Here is a 22,718-nt window from a genome sequence, read left to right on the forward strand (position 1 = left end):
TTAAAACTTATCTGTTTGGGGGACAAACCCCACACCGCGCAGGAGTTGTGGACGGGCCGTGAACAACAGACCGATGAGTGGTTGGTGCCAGTGAGCCTCAAGCCTGGCCTAGTGGTGTGCGGTAATGGGCAAAATCTTGTAGCAGCTCTGGGCCTAGCCGGTTTGACGCACATCCCTTACCTGGAGCATGTGCTGAATTTGGTGGTGCAGAGATTCCTTAAAAATTACCCCGATATGTCAGAGCTGCTGCATAAAGTGCATGTCGTCTGTGCGCGCTTTTGGCGTTCTCACCCTGCTGCTGCTCGCCTGTCAGCGCTGCAGCATAACTTCGCCCTTCCCGCTCACCACCTCATATGCGTCGTGACCACAAGGTGGAACTCCACCTTGCACTTGCTGGCCAGACTGTGCGAGCAGCAGCAGGCGATAGTGGAGTTTCAGCTGCAGCACACACGGGTGAGTCACTCTGCAGAACAGCACCACTTCACCACCACTGACTGGGCCTCCATGCGAGACCTGTGATCCTTGTTTCGCTGTTTTGCGTACTCCACCAACATGGCCAGTGCCGATAACGCATTCTAACTTGTGCTGATTACTGGATGGCCACGCTACTGGATCCCCGTTACAAGGACAATGTACCGTCCTAAATTCCCTCACTGGAGCATGGTCATAAGATGCTCGAGTACAAGCGCAAGCTGGTAGACGCGCTGCTGGTGGCATTCCCACCTGACAGCGGGGGCACAGTGGAAGCACAAGGCGAAAGCAGAGGAGGAGGAAGAGGTCGCCAATGCAGCTGTGGCACCGCCAGCACTACAGAAGGCAGGGTTAGCATGGCCGAAATGTGGGAAAGGTTTGTCAGCATGCCACAACAACCAGCACCATCAGCTAATATGGAACGTCTTAGCAGGAGGCAGCATTTCAGCAATATGGTGGAGCAGTAAGTGTGCACAAGCCTACACGAACTGAATGAGGGGTCTGCCTCCTTCAACTTCTGTGTCTCCAAATTGGGCACATGGCCTGAGCTTACGCCTTGGAGGTGCTGGCCTGCCCTGCAGCCAGTGTATCATCTGAACGTGTGTTTAACACGGCAGGGGGCTTTATCACAGACAAGCGCAGCCGTCTGTCCACAGCCAATGTGGACAAGCTCACGTTAATTAAAATGAACCAGGCATGGATCCCACAGGACTTGTCCGTACCTTGTGCAGAATAGACATGTATACCGGCCTTAACCAGCCATTGTTATACTACAGCACAATTGCTCATTCTTGTATTTTGGATATTTCCCACTCTTTTGGAGTGTACCCTACTAAACTAAAAAATAAATAAAATTAAAACCAAAAACCAGTGTTGGCTAATTCCTCCACTGCTGCTTCCACCTACATCGCTACATCTACCACCTCCTCAAACTCCTACTCCATATGGACCTCCACCTCATAAATCACTTTTTTTTTATTTGAACGTATTTTATTTTATTTCAATTCACTAATTTGTCTGTTAAATATTTGGGTGAAATTCACACAATTTTTGGTGTGATATACCACTGCTATACCTTGTAGACATCCAAAAAAAAATCACTATCTTGTCTGTTAAATTTTCAGGTGAAATTCACCAATTTTTGGGTGTGATATACCAGTGCTATACCTAGTAGACATGTAAAAAAAAAAATCACTAATTTGTCTGTTACAATTTTGGGTGAAATTCACCAATTTTTGGGTGTGATATACCCATGCTCTACTTAGTAGACAGGTAAAAAATAATTTTACTAATTTGTCTGTTACATTTTTGGGTGAAATTCACCAATTTTTGTGTGTGATACAACTATGATCTACCTAGTAGACAGGTTAAAAAAATTAACTAATTTGTCTGTTACATTTTTAGATGACATTCATCAATTTTTGGCTGTGATAGACCCCTGCTTTACCTAATAGACAGGTTAATTAATTTCACTAATTTTTCTTTTACATTCTTGGGTGACATTTAAATTTTTTTGCCATGAATAAACCTCTGCTCTGCATAGGTGATAGGGACCAGAATTTTTAAAAATAATCTGTTCCGTTGGTGGGTAACATTAACCCATTTCTGGCGATGAAAAACCCCTGCTCTGCATAGGTGACAGGGACTTCAATTTCTAAAATTTGTCTTTAATTGGCACTTTCATTTGATCCTTCTGCTTCAATAACTTGTCCCACATTTCCGCTTCATCCCATTGCAGCCATTGACCTCCTTTGGATGAGGTCTCCCCTTTCCACGCTCCCTCTCTGATTCGCCGGTAACCGTGATCAACATGGTAGGCTCAGAAAAGAACATCGAAAGTTGATAGATAAGATGTCGAAATGGATGATGGACGTTACAGGGGCGTGCGATCATGCAGAAGTTATCTAGAGTCAACAAAGCGACAGCAGGGCCTCTCCTGGCTATCGTTTCCAAATCCAAAATACCACAGTGACATTCCCTAAAGTTTTTTTATTAATCATTACAATAATAGGGCATCTTAAGAGTCTTGTATTGTTATTTATCGTCACTACCTCCCCGAGTCGGGAGTGGGTAATTGCACGCGCCCCCTCCTTAGCTTGGAAGCTTTTGTTTCAATACTTTGTCCCACATTTCCACTTGATTACATTCAATTTCACCCATTGACCTCCGTTGGATGTGGTATCTCTTTCTCAGGCTCCCTCTCCGGCCTGGAACCCTGATTCCCTGACACCCGTGATCACCATGGTAGGCGCATAAAAGAACATCGAAAGTTGATAGAGAAGATATCCAATTGGATCGTGGCCATCACGGGGACATTCGACATGGTGGAGCAGTATGTGTGCACACGCCCACACGTACTGAATGATGAGTCTGCCCCCTTCAACTTCTGGGTCTCCAAATTGGGCACATGGCCTGAGCTTGCTCTTTATGCCTCTTTATGCCCTGCAGCCAGTGTATTGTCTTAATGTGGGTTTAGCACGACAGGAGGGGGTTATCACAGGTTATATTTCCCAATGTTTTAGGGTGTACCCTAATAAAAAATTAATAAAAAATTAAAATCAAAAAGCAGTGTAGGCTACCTCCTCCTCCTCCACCGCAGCTTCCACCTACACCGCCACATCCACTGCCTACTCAACCTCCTACTCCATATGGATCTCGTCCTCCTAGATCAAGATTATTATTTTTTATTTTTACATATTTTATGTTATTTAAAATCATTTCCCTATTCACATTTGTTTGCAGAGCACTTGCCATGCTCTTAACTAGTGATGTCCCGAACTATTCGCCTGCGAATAGTTCCCGGCGAACACAGCTTGTTTGCGTTCGCCGCTGCGGGTGAACATATGCAAAGTTCGGTCCGCCCCCTATACATCATTATTGCGTAAACTTTGACCCTGTACCTCACAGTCAGCAGACACATTCCAGCCAATCAGCAGCAGACCCTCCCTCCCAGACAGCATCCATTTTAGATTCATTTGGAAACTGCATTCACAGTGAGAGGAGGGAGAGTGTAGCTGCTGCTGATTCAATAGGGAAAGCGTTAGCTAGGGCATTGTTCTGTGTCCACAGACTCATCTGCTGTAAAGACAGCGTCCTGACAGTACCCCAAAAAGCCCTTTTCAGGGCTGGTACATCAGTGTGCTTTTTTTTAAAAATATATATATATTGCAGTTGCCTAAAAAATGTCTGTGATCTAATCACATTTTCAAGCCCGTGTGTGTCAGGCCCACACATACTGTATTGTGCCCACTGGCTAGTGGCTAGGCCTGCACTCATACCATTACAGGGTGTCATTCACTCAAATACCTTGCAGAAAAAAATATATATATTTAAAATTTTCCTGTGATCTAATCACATTTGCAAGCCCGTGTGTGTCAGGCCAACACATACTGTATTGTGCCAACTGGCTAGTGGCTGGGCATGCACTCATACCGTTACAGGGTGTCATACACTCAAATACCTTGCAGAAAAAAAAAATCTATTTAAAAATTTTCTGTGATATAATCACATTTGCAAGCCCGTGTGTGTCAGGCCCGCACATTCTGTATTGTGCCCACTGGCTAGTGTCTAGGCCTGCACTCATACTGTTACAGGGTCTCATTCACCCAAATACCTTGCAGAAAATAAAAATTGATTTAAAATTTTTCTGTGATCTAATCACATTTGCAAGCCCGTGTGTGTCAGGCCCACACATACTGTATTGTGGCCACTGGCTAGTGGCTAGGCCTCCACTCATACCGTTACAGGGTGACATTCACTCAAATACCTTGCAGGAAAAAAAATATATATTTACATTTTTTCTGTGATCTGATCACATTTGCAAACCTGTGTGCGTCAGGCCCACACAGAAGGTACTGTGCCCACTGCCCACCACTTATATAGGGTGGCACAGTACCTTGCACGTATAGTAACACTTATCTAATAAAAAATGACAGGCAGATGCAGGCCACGCCGCAGGGGCCGTTGTGTTAGTGGTGCTGTGATTTCCACTCTCCCTGGAATAATGCCCAGTGTTCAGAGGCCACGTACCCTGAACCCAAAAAATTTGGAGAAAATAGTTGACTGGCTTACACAGGACACCCAATCTTCAACAGCTTCCGCTAAGAACCTTGACGCACCATCCTCCTCCAGCTCAGCTTTGGTCACCTGCTCTCAAGTTACCACTCTCCCCCCGCCGCCACCACCACTACAACCACCACAGCCACTTCACTTGATCCCTCAGAGGAGTTATTTACACATCAGTTGGATGAAATTAGTGATGCGCAACCATTATTGCCAGGGGATGTAGATAACAGGGATATGTCTCAGTCAGGCAGTATTACACACATGGACGTACAGTGTGATGATGATGATGATGTTGTACCCGCTGCTGCTTCCTTTGCTGAGGTGTCAGATACAAGTGAAGTGGTTGATGATGACGATGTGTCCGTGGATGCCACGTGGGTGCCTGCTCGAAGAGAAGAAGAAGAGGGGGAAAGTTCAGAAGGGGAGACAGAGAGAAGAAGGAGACGAGTTGGAAGCAGGGGGAGGTCGTCGCAAGGAGCTAATGGCACAGTCAGACAGCATGTATCGGCACCCGGGGTCAGCCAGACAGCACACCAATCAACGCATGTTGTTGCCACCAACAGAATGCCGTCATTGCAAAGCTCAGCAGTGTGGCATTATTTTTGTGTATCTGCCTCTGACAACAGCAATGTCATTTGCAACCTGTGCCAAAAGAAACTGAGTCGTGGGAAATCCAACACCCACCTAGGTACAACTGCTTTGCGAAGGCACATGATCACACATCACAAACGCCTATGGAATCAACACATGATGACGAGTTGAAGCAGCACACAAGCTCAAAGCCACCATCCTCCTCCTGGTCCAGCATCTTCAGCCACGTCAACCACTGCTGTCCTCCTTGCCCCCTCTCAACCACCCGCCACTCCGCCTCTCACCTTGAGCAGTTCCATCTCATCTGCCCACAGTCAGGTGTCTGTAAAGGAAATGTTTGAGCGTAAGAAGCCAATGTCACAGAGTCACCCCCTTGCCCAGCGTCTGACAGCTGGCTTGATGGAACTCTTAGCCCGCCAGCTTTTACCATACCAGCTTGTGGAGTCTGAGGCCTTCAAAAAATGTGTCGCTATTGGGACACCACAGTGGAAGGTACCCAGACAAAGTTTTTTTTCTAATAAGGCAACCCCATACCTGTACTCAGTGATTGAAAAGGAAGTCATGGCATCTCTGGCATACAGTGTTGGGGCAAGGGTCCATCTGACCACTGATACCTGGTCTGCAAAGCACGGTCAGGGCAGGTATATCACCTACACTGCGCATTGGGTCAACCTGCTGACGGCTACCAAGCATGGAATGCGTGGCTCTGCAGCGGAGTTGGTGACACCGCCACGACTTGCAGGCAGGCCTACTGCCACCTCCTCTACTCCTCCTACTCAATCCTCTTCCATAACCTCCTCGGCTGAGTCCTCTTCTGCTGCGGTGTCTGGCTGCACATCAACTGAATCCCCCCAGCTCCCCAGGGGCTATTCCACATCCCGGATACGACAGTGTCACGCTGTCTTGGGTTTGACTTGCCTGAAAGCAGAGAGCCACACCGGACCAGCACTCCTATCCGCCCTGAACGCACAGGTGGATCAGTGGCTGACCCCGCACCAACTGGAGATCGGGAAAGTGGTGTGTGACAATGGAAGCAATTTGTTGGCGGCATTGAATTTGGGCAAGTTGTCACATGTGCCGTGCATGGCACATGTGTTGAATCTCATCGTACAGCGCTTTGTGTCTAAGTACCCAGGCTTATAGGACGTCCTCAAGCAGGCCAGGAAGATGTGTGGCCATTTCATGCGTTCATACATGGCCATGGCGCACTTTTCAGACATTCAGTGCCAAAACAATATGCCAGTGAGGCGCTTGATTTGCGACAGCCCGACACGTTGGAATTCAACACTCCTAATGTTCGACCACCTGCTCCTACAAGAAAAAGCCATCAACGAGTATTTGTATGACTGGGGTGCTAGGACAGCCTCTGTGGAGCTGGGAATTTTTTTGCCACGTTACTGGATGCTCATGCTCAATGCCTGTAGGCTCATGCGTCCTTTTGAGGAGGTGACAAACCTAGTCAGTCGCACCGAAGGCACCATCAGCAACCTCATCCCATTTGTTTTCTTCCTGGAGCGTGCCCTGCGAAGAATGCTGGATCAGGCTGTAGATGAGCGTGAAGAGGAAGAGGAAGAGTTGTGGTCACCATCACCACCAGAAACAGCCTTGTCATCATCGCTTGTGGAAGAGGAGTCAGGGGAGGAATGTGGCTTTGAGGAGGAAGAAGACCAACCACAGCAGGCATCCCAGGGTGCTCGTTGTTGTCACCTATCTGGGACCCGTGGTGTTGTATGTGGCTGGGGGGAAGAACAAACAGTCTATGACATCAGTGAGTAGGAGGAACGGGAAATGAGTAGCTCAGCATCCAACCTTGTGCAAATAGGGTCTTTCATGCTGTCATGTCTGTTGAGGGACCCTCGTATAAAAAGGATGAAGGAGAACGACCTGTACTGGGTGGCCACGCTACTAGACCCCCGGTGTAAGCAGAAAGTGGCGGAAATTTTACCAAATTACCGGAAGTCAGAAAGGATGCAGCAGTTCAAAACCAACCAATAAGGGGGATGTCACAGCACAATGGGAATCTAACTGGGGAAGAGGTGAAAGTAATCCTCCTCCTACCACGACCACGGTGGCAAGGACAGGACGCTTTACAGATGTGTTGTTGATGGAGGACATTCTGAGCTTTTTAAGTCCTACACATCGCCACAGCCCTTCGGGATCCAGCCTTAGAGAATGACTCGACCGACAGGTGGCAGACTACCTTGCCTTAACTGCAGATATCGACACTCTGAGGAGCGATGAACCCCTTGTCTACTGGGTATGCAGGCTTGACCTGTGGCCTGAGCTATCCCAGTTTGCGATAGAACTTATGGCCTGCCCCGCTTCAAGTGTCCTGTCAGAAAGGACCTTCAGTGCAGCAGGAGGCATTGTCACTGACAAAAGAAGTCGCCTCGGTCAAAAAAGTGTTGATTACCTCACCTTCATTAAGTTGAATGAGGCATGGATCCCGAAGGAACTGACAGTAGGGGATACGTTTAACTAACAAAAGGACTGATGACATGCCTTGGCCTCAAAATGGTCCCCACGCTGCTGTATTTAATGTCTGCATACTGGATGACTTTCGTGAATTCTCCGCCACCAACTAGGGTTCGAGCAGCAATGTTTTAGTCACCTTTCTGCCTTGAAAACATCAACAGCGCCTGCAACAATAGCATGGTTTTTCAGGCCTCTGGTGCTGCACTGTGGCTGCAAAAAAACAAAACAAAACAAAAAAGGCACATACAAGTGTCAATTCCCCTTTCGTGATCGTTACCTTGTTGTGGTGAAGGGGCTTGCGTATCACAATGAAGCGATCATCACCTCTATGAGTGTGTTGGCAATGTTGCCACACCCCAGATGATAAGGCCGTTGCTTCATTATGATCAGACCTAAAAGCGTTCGGGACGGCTGGATGTTTTTTTCATAGAAAAAACTTTAATTTTTTATGGGTGGGTTTTTAATACATAAAATAAAAAATCATAATAAAGTCTCTTAATAGTTTATTAGAAATAATGCAGACAATTTAAAAAATCCCCATCAATTCCAATACAAATCAAGTACAAAGCTCAGAACTAAATTATTCCAGGATGTCGTAATGGTTTGTTAATTCGACAATGGTTAATCATTTGGACACACGTTCCCAGATAGGGGACGTAACAGGGATTAAACTGATAGGAATAGTACTAGTTAAGACACCACTCATATAGGGTGTCACAGCACATTGCTCCGGCCACACGCAGTGCCCCAACTTGGGAGTAAGAGGACCGACCAAGCTGCTTTTTCCATCTCCCGGTTCCTAAAATCAATTCAGTTTGGTGTATCAGAGTTTGGTCTGTCACTGTGTAGGCAATCAAAGGTACCCGGCCTAAATTTTTTTTCACAAAAGGCAATCCCACCCTGATATGGGACGTAACAGGGATTAAACTGATGAGAATAGTACTACAGAAAATAGCACTCATATCGGGTGTGACAGTAAATTGCACGGCGCAGACGCAGTGACCATGGCGTGGAGTCAAACAAAGGGGAGGGAGCCAGCGTTTTTTGAACCATCTCCTTGTTCGAAAAATCAATTTAATAAATGGACCCCAGATTGGGGATGTCATGTAACAGGGATTAAACTGATGAGAATAGTACTACAGAAAATAGCACTCATATCGGGTGTGACAGTAAATTGCACAGCGCAGACGCAGTGACCGTGGTGTGGATTCAAACAAAGCAATTTTTTAACCATCTCCCCATTCGAAAAATCTATTTAATAAATAGACGCCAGATTGGGGATGTAACAGGGATTAAACTGATGAGAAGAGAGAACTACAGGAAATACCACTCATATCGGGTGGGACAGTAAATTGCACGGTGCAGACGCAGTGACCGTGGCGTGGATTCAAACAAAGGGGAGGGAGCCAGCGTTTTTTTAACCATCTCCTCGTTTGAAAAATCCATTTAATAAATGGAGCCCAGATTGGGGACGTAACAGGGATTAAACTGATGAGAAGAGAGAACTATAGAAAATAGCACTAATATCGGGTGGGACAGTAAATTGCAAAGCACAGACGCAGTGACCGTGGATTCAAACAAAGGGGAGGGAGCCAGATTTTTTTTTAACCGTCTCCCCATTCGAAAAATCTATTCAATTCACCTTTCCGGGACCCTTGGTGTTGTACGTGGCTGGGTGGGGGAAGACACCTTCAATGACCTCAACGGGACATGGCTAGCTTGGTATCCAACCTTGTGCAAATGGGAAGTTTGCGGTTGGGCAAATGGACTGTTTGCGGTTGTTTGCGGTTGTTTGCGGTGCATTTAAAGGGGAGTTTGGTCTGTCAATGTCTGTGAAGCGAGCGTAACCCTTACACTACCTGATCGATACAACATCATACCTGATCGTATACACACACTGGATGTTTTAAACCACGTTGTTAAAAAAAAAAAATTGATTGTTAGGTGATTTATGCCCTTTATGGATTAAAATCCAACTCTGCTTCAACTATGAAATTTTCCATGGGAGTTTTGCCATGGATCCCCCTCCGGCATTCCACAGTCCAGGTGTTAGTCCCCTTGAAACAACTTTTCCATCACTATTGTGGCCAGAAAGAGTCCCTGTGGGTTTTAAAATTCACCTGCCTATAGAAGTCAATGGCGGTTCGCCCGGTTCGCACGTTCGCGAACATTTGTAGAAATTCGCGTTCGCCGTTCGCTAACTGAAAATTTTATGTTCGCAACATCTCTACTCTTAACCACATTCTGATGCCATTTTCAGCCCTCTAGCCCTTTCCATGACATTTTCACAGCCATTTTAGTGCTTAAAAGTTCAGGTCCCCTTTGACTTTAATGGGATTCGGGTTCAGGGTCAAGTTTTGGTCAAGTTCGGTTCCCGAACTCGAACATTTTTGTGAAGTTCGGCTGGACCTGTCGAACCCAAACATCCAGGTGTCGGCTCAACTCTAGTTACCATGTGAATTATCGATTTCTTCTATTTGTCAGCAATTTTTCTCTGGCAGAAAAATCCAGGTTGGCTACAGTCCCGTATACCTTAAATGTCTGAATAATGTGTGCAACTAGAGCAACAGAACATCAAGCTGTTCGGAGATGGTCTTATAGCCTTTATCTTTTAAAGGGAATCTGTCACCTATTTTGACCATATAAAACCATATAACATAGCAATGTGCAATAAAGTACCTTCATTCCTGCATGTGTCCTCTTTCTTTTATTCAACTTTTTATTCAGATGAAAAAGCAATTTTTCTGATATGTTAATTAAGCCTCAAGGTGCCCAGAGGGGCGTTGTTACTCTTTTCTAGTGCCCAGTATCGCCCCCTGCAGTGCCCAGCCCGCCTTTTTTCCAAGCCCAGCATGCCTCCTTAGAAATAAATGTACTCCCACATACTTGCCAAACTGCGCCACTCCCTCCACTACCTCATGTATTTTATTCACCCCACCATCCTTGTGTCCTCCTCTCTTGGCCTCCCAAATCCCGCGCAGGCACAGTATTGCTGAGTGCCTGAGCCTGTACGATACTCCGGCTCCTGAGGGCAACAGCCTCAATAGTGTCACTGGGCATGCGCCGAGCACAGTGACGTAATCAGAGCGCTGTTGCCTCAGGAGATTTTTGTCCAGGTCAGTGCCATTACTTCGATTTTTTAATTATTCTGTTCAACCACAATTCAAAAGCAATTTTTGATTTTCATTAGCTGATTTTCAGCAAATTTCTACATATAATTATTACCTTTGTCAGTTTTCAGTTCTTTTAGTGTTTTTTGTGGGTTTTTCTTTCTTTAACGGAAGGGTGCCAACAATTTTGTTCACATGTGTATATACATCTGCTATGTATATTAGTACAGGCTAATTTGTATAATATATGCAATTTGTTATCTATTTAATCCCCAGGTTAGTAAATCAACATATACATAACATATGAAACAATATTGCTGTGACAGTACTTGAGCTCACAATGCAGCAATATTTTTTGTTTAATTATGTTATGTTCTCATTAAAAGTGTTTTAGTTTAGTTTTTTTTTTTTTGCATTGAAAACATAGAAATCTGTTGTAACTGTACAGGGCATATGGCATGTACAAAAATATAATTTACATCCATATTATTTTCAGAAACAAGCAACATAATTGTCAATAATTTTATATGAATGGATGTAAATAAAAAATGTTATCCAGAAAAGTTATTATATATTGTCAAACATTACAGGGCATATATAATAAGGCAGGCGTTTTAGACACCGGTCTTAATAAGCCCTATAGCTGGCTGTGGATCGCCAACCTCTACATAACTTCAGCTCATCTAGTGATGATTTTAAATGTAAGACAGCTTCCTTACATTTAGACCATTTTCTACATCTAAATCAGGTGTAGAAAATGATGAATTAGAAAGGCCTGCCAGCCTGTCCTCTTCCCCACTTACGCCACGCTCACTTTTTTAGACCTTGTGTGAGCTGGCAAGATGGCGCAGGTTCTGCCACACTATGGCGTGTGTGCCACGGCTGTGTCTCGGTCTTGTTGTTGTGTGTCGTGACACGTGCATGCTGTTGCCAGGGGCAACGTGTTTGCCACATGTTGGTGCTTCCTCCCTTCTCCTTGTTCCTTCCCTCTCTGGTGCTAGAGGGGTTCATTCCCTAACTAGGTGGAGCTGGGTGTGGTCTCATGGCTCATCTTATGTTGTCTTGGAGCTTTAGCTCAGTGTTTGTCCTGCCTTTGTACGTGCTGGAGCCTTGCTCCTGTCTGCATGTATTTTCCATGTGTCTGTGTGTAGGTCTCACGGCCACGGTTTTGGCCGTGACTCCTTGGGAGCCGCATACTGTTGCCTGCGGTTTGGGTTGTTGTTTCAACCGCAGCTTGAGGCATGATGTTTCTGGTCTCAGGTGCGGTTGCCGCGGACAACAGGTGTGTGTGCGGTCCCTTTGGTGTCTGTGTGCGTGTATTGATGCACTGATGTTTGTCTGGTGTGCACTGACACCTTTCCTGCACTGTGGTTGCCCGTGGCAACGTTTGGTGATGTGTACATGTGGTGGCAGTGTCCCGGCCTTTGGGCTGACTCCCAGGACACGGTCGCCACCTATGTCGTTGCCAGCAGTAACAACCACAGTGTGTTTGTTGTGTTTTGACACGGTTTCTTTAAGTTGGTGTTTTCCTTTCCTGTGGTGCTGGAAGGGTTAACTCTCTTCCCAGTGTGTGTGATGTCACTGGGTGTGTCTGACCGGTGGGTGTGGCCACTTAGGCCTATATAGCTTCTGTCTTTGGCATGGCTCAGGAGGTTGCTTCAGTCATGCTTTGCTGTAGCAGCCTCCTGTGATTTCTATCTCCTTGTAAGGGCCACCCTTCCGGTCATATGTTATTATTGCGTGATTTGTTGTTGATGTCCTGTGTCTTTGCTTTTTGTGCAGCTATGGATGCTGTTGAGGAAGGGTTGAGACGTATGCATATATATCCATGCATGCCTGCAAACACGTGCGGGCATGTATGGTATATATGTGCATACATTAAGCACAGCATCATGGGACGATATGTGCCTCCTTTAGACCGTGCCCCTTATAATATATATATGGCTGTGGCCCCTTATAACATACATATATATATATATATATATATATACAATCCCCCTTAGAATACATTATGCCCCTTGTATGTGTTTATAGATGTGTCCCAAGCATCTGTGGATATATATATATGTACTATGTACTATGTATATGTGTATAATTGTGCATATGTGCGTATATACACACATATATATACATATATATATATATTGGCCCTGTATGGCCAGAGGGGGGAAGGTCATAGTGTTATGTCTGTATATGTGGATATGTCTGTATGCCCCTGTATCTGCACACATGTCCATTTATACTTACATTAGAGTTGGGTATATATAGATATGCCCCAATTGTCTTATATGCATGTGGCCAGTTATGTCCCCCAGCCATGGAGCCCCCCCCCCCCCCCGCCCCCGCCTCCTCCTGCATACCTGCGGGTGATGGCACCAGATGGCTAGATTGTCCAGTTTCTGGTCACTTTAGAAGAAGAATAGATCTATTTAAAACATGCCCAGCAGGGCTCCCCCATCTTCTGTCTAGGGACTGTTTAAGACATGGGTGTGTGTGTGTGTTTGGTGCCATGGTGTCTTTGGCTGTACAGATTGTGAGCCTCAGGGGGCCAGCCAGTTGTCTGCTGCAATCTGAGTGCATGCATTCCGTCACACGCACACGATGATGTCATTTCCCTACACCTTGGATGGGGGAAGGGGGAGGTGAGAGTGACTTATATATCAGTCCAAGACAAAGGAAGGGGGGCTCTTGCAACCAGACTACAATCACAGACACATGGGGACTGCTGCCTGAAGGAAGAGAGGCCCATATGCCCCTGGAGATGGGCTGAGTATACGCTGGCATGGCATTGTACCTCTGCCCTTGCAGTGCCAACCATATTCACCCCTTCCCTGCCTATCCCTTCACTGCTGCCTGCTTACTCCAGTAGCAGCTGAGTGTCTGTTTTGGGGTGGGCTGCTAAGGAATGTATGTACAGCTAGAGTGTGGGGTGGAATTGGGAATTGTCCCTACCCTGATTAACACCTGGTTGTAACCCCTGCTTAAACCCTGTATTGCTGTACAGTTCTGATATTATCCCCATTGTTAATCCTTTGTGTTTGTGGTCGGCTTACACCCCTGTAAGACCACCGTTAACCCTCGGTGTACCCCATAGGGATAGTATAGAACTAGATGGGTGGGCTGTAAATATACTTGTATGTGTGAATTGTATAGATAGTTTGTGGGTGGAATTTGGGAACGTGTAGTGTAGTTTAGAATATTTAGTGCGGTATTGTTAGTATATTGCGTGCGTAGTGTAAGTAATAAATACCGTTATATTTGTACCCTTTTGTGTAGTGTGTACTTGTTAGCGGTAGTGAGTAAGGCGCATGCAGCTAGTGTAGCGATCAGTGTAAAGCATAGCGAAGGTATTGTGTAATTGTTATATAAAGGCATAAATAGGCGGAGTCATCACTAGACGGCTCCTCCTATTTATGAATATTAATTATCGATATTCGCATAATATTGGTGATTAATATTCCCCCTTTACAGATGCCCTGGTCCCTGTGTGTCTTCATGTGTGTGCTGTTTACCTTTGTTTGTGTGGACAGCGTTTGCACGGGTTCCAGTCAGCTAGGCTGAGACAGGTATGTGTGGAACTGTTAGGGTTCACCTGTCTTATCCGTAGTCCTGTTTATGTACCCCCATCTTCATGCTGCTTGGCCAGTGAGACTCCTGCTCCAACGTTCCTAGGAGGAGTGGGTTGTATTACCCTGCTCCTTAGCCCAGGGACCGGACGGAGGGTAAGTCAGGGCTCCGAGGTTCCTGCGCATGGGTCCTCCTACCATCAAGGTCGGCACATGCAGGTAGGAGACAGGGTCAGCGTTAGGGATGCAACAGGAGGTGACCTGCTCCCTAATTCTGTGTTCCTGGCGAGTAGCGACTGGACATCTTCCGTCACCGCACGGCTGAGGATTTCCCCCATCCTCAGCCGTGACAGTAGGCCATCTAGTTTGACATCAATGCCATACCCTTCCTTTCTCACCTTGCCTGTCATTTTTGTTGGTGTGGGTTCTGGATGAATTGTTGGATATGTTTGGTGTACCATGTCTGGGCTGTCTGGTGTCTGTTGTCCAGCATGGTTGTTTATCTTTGGCATACTGTCACGATGGTGAGTAGGGGAAACCCCCACCGTACAATGAGGAAGGTAAACAGGAATGCAACTAGGCCTGCAGCAGGGGAAAGAGAGAAGGTTACCTCCCACAGCTGACCCTAATCCTGGATGGTAGGACGGCTCATACCCAGGAAACCTAAGACCCTGAGTCGCCCTGATAGACCCTCACATATGAGTAGGGGAGAGACGACCTGTTCATCCAAGACATGGATGAACAGGAGTCCCAACCGGCCTAGTTGCAGGGAAAAGTGGAGACCATATACAGTAACTGGATCGGCAGGTAAGCACATAACAACACGCTTATCTGCCGCAGCCACACCATCTGGAACCGAAGCAAATGTACAGATGCCCACTCACTAGACAGGGCACCACACCAACAACACGCACAGGAATCCAGCACACAACTTACTACCTGGATCCCCATGCAGACAGGATGCATGGCGGCCCAAGGCAGTGCTGCACGCAGACATGTAATTCCTCCTCCGGAGAACCCCAGACACCCCCTTCTGTAGGCACACAACAGAAGGGGGAAAAGACAAACAACCATGCTGGACAACAGACACCAGACAGCCCAGACATAGTACATCAAACATATCCAAAAACTCACCCATAACCCACACCAAACAAATGACAGGCAAGGTGAGGAAGGAAGGGTATGACATTGATGTCAAACTAGGTGGCCTACACACAGATAGATGGAAAATACATACGGACAGGAGCAAGGCTCCAGCACACTCAAAGGCAGGACAAACACTGACTGAGGCTCCAAGACAACATAAGATGAGCAATGAGTCCACACCCAGCTCCACCTAGCCAAGGAATAAACTCCTCCAGCACCGGAGAGGGAAGGAACAAGGAGAAGGGAGGAAGCACCAACATGCGGCATACATAGTCTTCTAGTTTAACTAGCCACATTTGTGAAGGAGTCAAAATATTATACTTAATAGTGGGAATTTACAAAATCCTTTACTCCAGAATTTTTGGTTAAAAAAAATCAGAGTTCATGAACTTTTGCATTTTTTTACCACATCGCTTTAGAATGAAAAAGTGGGCGGGAAGTGGAACTGGTTAGGCTGTTGAGCTTATTATGACCTTTAAATTTTTAAAAAGTCACAACAATTATTTTACACTCTTACTTTAGTAAAGAGGTGGAGAATTAAATTAAGCTAAATTTGATGACAGAAGTGGTAAAGATGCACAATATTTATCAGGTGTCATGCAACATTTGATAAATGTGGCTCAAACAATGCCACTCATGATACATTTTCACAGTTATTTTACACGAGTCAAGTAATGTAGTAACTAGAGATGAGGGAATTTTTCTAAAATTTGATTTGTTTGCTTCTAATTTTTTTTCAATTTTTTCTTAATTTTTAAACGTTGTATTGGAAATTCAGCTTTGTCTGGTAAGTTAAGTTAGAAAGCCAACTGACTTAAATCTTAAAACTCTAAACACATAGACATTTATTACTTAAACCAGAAAAAATGGACTATTCATAATATAATAAAAGGCATAACGTCTTGAAACTTCAACTTATAAAGGTGGCTTTACATGGGGCGATTATTGGCTGAATGTTTATGGGTCACCTGATCATCGCATGACGTGTCATACGCTGATCAGGTGACCCGGAAGGCCGGTGGGGATAGGAAACAGCAGTAAATTCTAAAGATGCAGCTAAAGAAGCGAGAAATGGCAGCAAGAGGGACACATGGAGGAGGGACGAGCGATTTATCGTTAGCGATAAGTCACTTAAGCTCAATGCAAAGGACAACTATCCAGGACAACAAATCACCCAATAGTCGTCCCGTTTATTGGGACCTTTAGACTAGCAAGTCTTTGCTTCAATATAAATGGTTAAAGGTAAACACTGATTAACAACATTAACCCTTTCAACCCCAGGCCAGTTTTCACCTTCCTGCCCTGGCCATTTTTTGCCAATCCGACATATGTGATTTTATGTGATAATAACTTTAAAACGCTTATACTTGTCCAGGCCATTCTGAGATCGTTTTTTCATCACATATTGTACTTCATGAAAGTGGCAAAATTGAATCAAAAAATTTTGTTTTTATTTATAAAAAATACAAAATTTATTAAAAGATATGGAAAAATTAGCAGATTTTAAAATTCAATTTATCTACTTTTATGATAGAAAGTAATAACTCCAAAATAGTTATTACTTTACATTCTCCATATGTCTACTTCATGTTTGGATAATTTTGTGAATGCCATTTTATTTTTTGGGGACGTTAGAAGGCTTAGAAGTTAAGAAGCAAATCTTGAAATTTTTCAGAAAGTTTCCAAAACCCACTTTTTAAGGACGAGTTCAGGTCTGAAGTCACTTTGTGAGGATTACATTATAGAAACCACCCAAAAATTGACTAATTTTAGAAACGACACCCCTCAAGGTATTCAAAACTGATTTTACAAACTTTGTTAACCCTTTTGGTGTTCCACAAGAATTAATGGATAAGGAGATTCAATTTCAGAATTTCACATTGTTGGCAGATTTTCCATTTTGATCCATTTTTTTTTCCCGCTAACAATGCAAATGTTAACAGCCAAACAAAGCTCATTATTTATTGCCCTGATTATGTAGTTTACAGAAACACCCCATATGCAGTCGTAAACTGCTGTACAGGCACACGGTAGGGCTCAGAAGTAAAGGAAAGCCATATGGTTTTTGGAAGGCAGATTTTGCTGGGATAATTTTAAGCTGCCATGTCACATTTAAAGACCCCCTAATGCACCCCTAGATTAGAAACTCCCAAAAATGTACCCCATTTTGGAAACTATGGGATAAGGTGGCAGTTTTGTTGGTACTATTTTAGGGTAGATATGATTTTTGGTTGCTCTATATTACACTTTTTGTGAGGCATGGTAACAGAAAATAGCTGTTTTGGCACCGTTTTTATTTTTTGTTATTTACAGTGTTAATCTGACAGGGGTTTAAATGAGCATGCTTATTTTCAAGATAAAGTGAATGTAATGTAGTTGAAACTTGCAGAATATGACAACCAATCCATGGATTCACCAACGTTTGTGTAGATGATGATGTTGCAACTCAACAGATTTGCTGTGGCCATGATCTCTGCATGAGTTGCCCAGACTTCATCACAAGACGTTCTAAAGATGTTCACATACAGATGTAGCAGGGGTAACACACACATTCTTAACTCAAATGTCTTAACTAGGGTTGAGCGAACCCGAACTGCAAAGTTCGGGTTCGTACCAAACTTTAGGATTTTTGGACCCCGGATCAAAACATTTCAGTAAAAGTTCGGGTTCGGTGTTCGGTGATTTCTTAGCGCTTTTTGAAAGGCTGCAGAGCAGCCAATCAACAAGCGTTTAACTGTCTGACCTTAGAAGCCATCACTGCCATGCCTACTAATGGCATGGCTGTGATTGGCCAGTGCAGCATGTGACCCAGCCTCTATATAAGCTTGAGTCACGTAGCGCTGCACATCACTCTGCTGTTACTAATGTAGGGAGAGGATGCTGCTGGTGATTTCAGGGAGAGAATAGGAGAGAATCTTTGTTCAGAACTGGAATCTAACTCAGCGATCTACATACACTTAGTTGTGTGGGTGCAGAACACAATCTTTTTACCCTGCCCTGAGCCCAGTGACAGAAAAAAATAACTTTTATCCGTCTGTTAGGTAGGTGGGCGGTGGCGGCGGCAGCCATTTTATGCAAGCTGAGTGCACCAGCACTGCATCTGAGCTTTTGTGACATTCAAATCCAAGCTTGAAATACTGCACTAATAATCTGGTTTTCATTATTTTTTTTTAAACCCTTTTTTGGCGATATACATTTGGTGTATTTGCAAGATTAATCAGTATGCAATTTAAGATAGAAATACAGCCATAATTTTCTGGGATTTAAAAAACTTTTTGGGCAAAATACACAATTTTACAGCCATTGCAGCATCAGCACGTGTGAAATTCAAAGGTTATAGACTCCTGTCATATTCAGTTATTAAACAAACACCCATTTTGGGCAAAAAAGGTTATTTTGCAGCCTTTGCTGCATATGTCATTGTGAGATACACCCTTTATACTGTCGTTCTATTCAGTTATTTGAAATACACCCGTTTTGGGCAAAAAAGTTTAATTGCGACCTAGTCTGGATCAGGGCATGTGAGATACCCCCTTTATATATAATGTGGTTCTATTCAGTTATTAAACAAATCCCATATTGGGCACAAATCTTTAATTGCGCCTAGTCTGCATCAGGGCGTGTGAGATACATCCTTTACATACTGTCGTTCTATTCTGCTATTAATTAAACACCCATTTAGGGCAAGATCCTAAATTTAAGAAATATGAGGAGAGTGTCAAATAAGGTCCGTGGCCCAGGTTGTGATGCTGCTGGTGGAGCTCCTGTTGCAGGGAGAGGACGTGGTCAATCTGTGCAAGCTACACGCAAAAGTGAAACCCCTTATTTAGGTGCGAGTAGGCGACAGAACCTTAAGCATATTTGGTCGGGCCTAATGCGGCTCTACGAATGGTGAGGCCTGAACAAGTACAGGCGATAGTAGATTGGGTTGCTGACAGTGCCTCCAGTTCCTTCACATTGTCTCCCACCCAGTCTCCTGCTGAAAGACCACAGTTGGCATCTGCAGCCGGTTTCATCAGTCTTTCACCTCTTCCCCTTTCAAATCAGCAAAGCAGTATGAGCCCCAAGTCATGCAGCAGTCTCTTCTGCTTTTTGATGACTCAGGGTTTCCCAGGGCCATCCACCGATCCCTGCCTTAGAAGTGGAAGAAATTGAGTGCACCGATGCCCAACCACTTATGTTTCAAGATGAGTATATAAGAGGACCATCACAGCACATCTCGGATGATGACGAAACACAGGTGCCAACTGCTGGGGCTTTCGAAAGTGTGCAGACAAGGAGGGCAGGGGTGAAGACTGGTTGGAAGATGATGTGGAGGACGATGAGGTCCTCGACCTTACATGGAATCAAGGTCATGCGAATGACCTATGTAGTTCGGAGGAAGAGGCGGTGGTCGCACAGAGCTACCAGCACAGCATAAGAGGGAGCAGGGTGCAAAAGCGGAGCGGCCATCCTCTAGACAGTATGCCTGCTACTGCCCACCGCTGCAAGGGACCAAGCACACAAAATCCAGCTCCAATGAGTTCCCTGGCGTAGCAGTTCTTCAGACAATGTGCTGACGACAAGACACGAGTGGTTTGCACGCTATACAATCAGAGCCTGAAGCCAGGCATAAATGTTCTCAACCTGAGCAGCAAGAGCTGTAGTGGAGTAGACACCTCAAAAGACAAGAAAGGTCTCTGGATCCTCCTGCTTCCTCTTCTGCTGCAGTCTCAGCCTCTTCATCCACCTCTAGAGTGACAGTGCCACCTGCCACCCCGCAAACAGAGGATCTGCCAGCAACATCACCACCTGGTTCAGCAAGCATCTCCACAATGTCCCACTGAAGCGTTCATCTCTCCATATCTCAAACACTGGAGAGAAAGAGGAAGTACCCCCCTACCCACCCGCGATCCCTAGCCCTGAATGCCAGCATTTCTAAATTACTGGCTTTTGAAATGCTGTTATACCCTCTGGTGGAGACGGATATTTTTAAAGGCCTTATGGTGGTGGTTGTCCCACAGTACGTCGTGCCCAGCCGCCACTACTTTTCCAGACGAGTCATCCCTTCCCTGCACAACCAAGTAGGGGACAAAATCAGGTGTGCACTGCACAACGCCATCTGTGGCAAGGTGCATCTCACTACGGATACGTGGACCAGTAAGCACGGTCAGGGACATTATATCTCCATGACAGCACACTGGGTAAATGCAGTGGCGGCTGGGTCTGAGGCGGATAGCAGTTTGGCGCATGTCCTTACACCACCGAAGATTGCAGGGCGCTTCAGTTTGCCTCCTGTTGCTTCCTCCTCCTACTCCGCTTCCTCATCCTCTACCGGCTCCTCATCCGGTCAGCGTAACATTTTCACCACCAACTTCAGAACAGCCAGGGGTAAACAACAGCAGGCAGTTTAAAACTTATCTGTTTGGGGGACAAACCCCACACCGCGCAGGAGCTGTTGACGGGCCTTGAATAACAGACAGATGAGTGGTTGGTGCCAGTGAGCCTCAAGCCCGGCCTGGTGGTGTGCAATAATGGGGGAAATCTTGTAGCAGATCTGGGACTAGCCGGTTTGACGCACATCCTTTGCCTGGCGCATGTGCTGAATTTGGTGGTGCAGAGATTCCTTAAAAATTACCCGGATATGTCAGAGCAGCTGTATAAAGTGCGGGCCGTCTGTGCGCGCTTTTGACGTTCTCTCCCTGCTGCTGCTCGCCTGTCAGTGCTGCAGCGTAACTTTGGCCTTCCTGCTCACAGCCTCATATGTGACGTGCCCACAAGGTGGAACTCCACCTTGCATATGCCAGCCAGACTGTGCGAACAGCAGCAAGCGATAGTGGAGTTTCAGCTGCAGCACGCAAGAGTGAGTCGCTCTGCGGAACAGCACCAATTCACCACCAATGACTGGGCCTCCATGCAAGACCTGTGTTCCTTGTTGCGCTGTTTTGAGTACTTCACCTACATGGCCTGTGTCCAGAACGCTGTTCTCAGCGTAACTATCCAACTTCTGTGCCTCCTTCAACAAACGCTGCTGGCGATGATGGAAGAGGATGTGGCACACTGGGGCTTTCGAAAGTGTGCAGACCGACAAGGAGGGCAGTGGTGAAGACTGGGTGGAAGATGATGTGGAGGACGATGAGGTCCTCGACCCCACGTGGAATCAAGTCATGCGAATGACCTATGTAGTTCGGAGGAAGAGGCGGTGGTCGCACAGAGCCACCAACACAGCAGAAGAGGGAGCAGGGTGAAAAAGCGGAGCGGCTATCCTCTAGACCAGGGGTAGGCAACCTCCGGCACTCCAGCTGTTCTGAAACTACAACTCCCAGCATGCATACTTGTTCTGCTCTTCTAAGAACTCTCATAGAAATGAATGAAGCATGCTGGGAATTGTAGTTTCACAACAGCTGGAGTACCGAAGGTTGCTGATCCCTGCTCTAGACAGTATGCCTGCTACTGCCTACCGCAGCAATAGACCGAGCCCACAAAAGCCAGCTCCAAGGAGTTCGCTGGTGTGGCAGTTCTTTAGAGAATGTGCTGACAGCAAGACACGAGTGGTTTGCACGCTGTACAATCAGAGCCTAAAGCCAGGCATAAATGTTCTCAACCTATGCACAACCTGCATGACCAGGCATTTAAGTGCTGAGCAAGAGCTGTAGTGGAGTAACATAGTACATAACATAGTAACATAGTACATAAGGGCGAAAAAAGATATTTGTCCATCCAGTTCGGCCTGTCATCCTGCAAGTTGATCCAGAGGAAGGCAAAAAAAAAACTGTGAGGTAGAAGCCAATTTTCCTCACTTAAAAATTCCTTCCCGACTCCAATCAGGCAATCAGAATAAATCCCTGGATCAACGATCTCTCTCTAGTAGCTATAGCCTGTAATATTATTACACTCCAGAAATACATCCAGGCCCCTCTTGAATTCCTTTATTGTACTCACCATCACCACCTCCTCAGGCAGAGAGTTCCATAGTCTCACTGCTGTTACAGTAAAGAATCCTCTTCTATGTTTGTGTACAAACCTTCTTTCCTCCAGACACATAGGATGTCCCCTCGTCACAGTCACCGTCCTGGGAATGAATAGATGATGGGATAGATCTCTGTACTGACCACTGATATATTTATACATATTAATTAGATCTCCTCTCAGTCGTCTTTTTTCTAAAGTGAATAACCCTAATTTTGATAATCTTTCAGGGTACTTTAGTTGCCCCATTCCAGTTATTACTTTAGTTGCCCTCCTCTGGACCCTCTCCAGTTCTGCTATGTCTGCCTTGTTTACAGGAGCCCAGAACTGTACACAGTACTCCATG

The sequence above is a fragment of the Bufo gargarizans genome, chromosome 3, assembly GCF_014858855.1.
Source record: "Bufo gargarizans isolate SCDJY-AF-19 chromosome 3, ASM1485885v1, whole genome shotgun sequence".
Classification (NCBI taxonomy): domain Eukaryota; kingdom Metazoa; phylum Chordata; class Amphibia; order Anura; family Bufonidae; genus Bufo; species Bufo gargarizans.